The sequence below is a fragment of the Wasmannia auropunctata genome, unplaced genomic scaffold (genome assembly GCF_000956235.1).
Source record: "Wasmannia auropunctata unplaced genomic scaffold, wasmannia.A_1.0 LD334876.1, whole genome shotgun sequence".
Classification (NCBI taxonomy): domain Eukaryota; kingdom Metazoa; phylum Arthropoda; class Insecta; order Hymenoptera; family Formicidae; genus Wasmannia; species Wasmannia auropunctata.
The window spans coordinates 5,350-7,692 of NW_012028014.1; positions in this window are offsets into that span (position 1 = coordinate 5,350).

The window sequence follows — 2,343 nt, forward strand, 5'->3', positions numbered from 1 at the left end:
TATAAATCAATCTTATGATTGGCCATTTGCGAGTCCAATCAGGACTCGTAACACCGGTCGCGCTTCTCTGATAATCTAGGACTCTAGTCGGGGCTAGAGACCCTCAGGGCGAATTCACACCTTGACAGAAAAGCGGAAAACAGAAAAGCAGAAGCCAATCAGAACTCGCACTGGTAGCAAGAAAAGCATTAATTATATTTGTCTTATATTGCATAACTTGTATGAAAATATTATATCACACATTAATAAAAATACTTTTTTCATCACAAAAAATTAAGACAATAAACGCATAACTTCGACAAAAATAAAATAAAGTACATTTTATCACAAAAGAATTAAGAAAACATAGCATATATAATTATAGATTTATTGCCATAAATTTGCTTACGTACAGTGCTTTTTTTATTATAAATTCTTAATCTAAATACTACAAATCTTATAATTTTTAAATATATGTCATGACAATTCAAAATATGACTACCATAAACTTTTGCAAATTGTGTACATACTTAAAAATAATTTCCAATTAATGTTTTAAAAATCATTAAAAAATTTGCTATAATAGCGAAACATTTGTTCTAATGTTATAAACATTTTTAATGTGTTGATGTTATCAAAACATAAAGAATTTGTAATGTAACATTTTAATTGTACACCCACGGTCATTGATTCTGTCCCTCGGAAATTTTTATAAACTCTGAAGTGATCACTTTTCTACATTAATGTTTATAGTCCATGCACGATTTCGTTTTGTTAATCGTGCATGGATTATAAGCATTAATGTAGAAAAGTGATCACTTCAGAGTTTGTGAAAATTTCCGAGGGACAGAATCAATGATCGTGGGTGTACATATTTTGTAAATGAAAAACGTAATGGAATTGGCGATTTTATCGATTACATACATTTATTGCATGTAGTACATGTTTTAATAATAGATGTTATAATGTTATACCCAGCTACGTTGTACAAACAGTTAATTGTAAATGCGGCAAATATGGTACTGAATTTTTATTAAAGGGGAGAATCTCATCAATAAGTTCTTGACATTTATCGATCACAGATTTTTTTTCTTTTTTTCTTTTAATAAATGTTCCAAAAATCCTGATAAATATTATCTATCGCCTGTATCATAACTAGATGTAGAAATTTCTTTCATATACATTGCAGTGGCAAAAAATCACAAGCATAGCGCATCAAGAAAGGTTAGATTAGAAAGAGAAAAGGAAAGAGACACTACCTTTCTCTCTCGTAGGATTTAGATCCAATCGTCTTTTGGCTTGACTCTGATTGAGAGTCTCTAGTTTGGCCGAACTGAGCACACCATACTATCCCTTCTACCATGTGTTGGATACATAACCTTATAGGTGAGAGGGGTGGTGGGACGGGGCAACTAGCGGTCCATGATTATACAGGGTGTCTGGTAATAACCGCCCAAAATCTCGTGGGTTGGTAGAGCAGATTAAACTGAATGGAAAAGTCCTCTACCATTTTGCAAAATTCGCAATCGTTAAGGCTAGAATGCCGACATTTGCATTCTAATGGATAACTCCGAAACGACTAAACGGATTTAAAAACGCTTTTACAGGATTGAAATAGACATAAAATGTCATCGCGCTAGATATATACAGGGTGTCCCAAAACTCGCGGATTTCCTTTTAAGTGCGGATTCTTTAGAATATTCTAAGACGAAAATCCTAATACGAAAATGTCGAGACCACAGTATAACCAGTAGGTCCACTTCGTGTCGGCACCTTTGATCTCCTTTTCCGGATCACGTGAGCATCTACCATATATATGTTAAATCCAGGACCGACATTGAGAAAAGTGCCTCACAAGTAATAAAACAGATAAATAATAATATGAATTTGATACAGTAAATCAATAAATTCAATGTGTGAATCGAATAAAACGTTTTATTTGTAACAATTATTCGTAGGAGTGATCACTAAAGAAAATCTCTGATGTAATTGTTTATAAATTGTCTGTACATATACGTATGTATGTATGTGTACATAAGTTCCTATCGTCTTGCATTTCATTGGATCCAACCCAAAACAAAAGTTGCGCGGCGATACCTGCGCGAAGACTCAGTTTTTCGCTGAGTGGACCTACTGGTTATACTGTGGTCGAGACTATAATAGTTTTCAAATTAGTAGCGATTAAAATAGATTAATCACAGAGTTGAAATTTCGCGCGCTCAGGCATGATGATATGACAAATGCTAAAGGTGCTACGAGGGCTCTCTTAACAACACCGAGATTATCATTATTTTTTCTAAAAAATTACTTTTTCTTTTATACGAAATCTATTTGTACACTAAATAATTAATTAATATCGGAAAA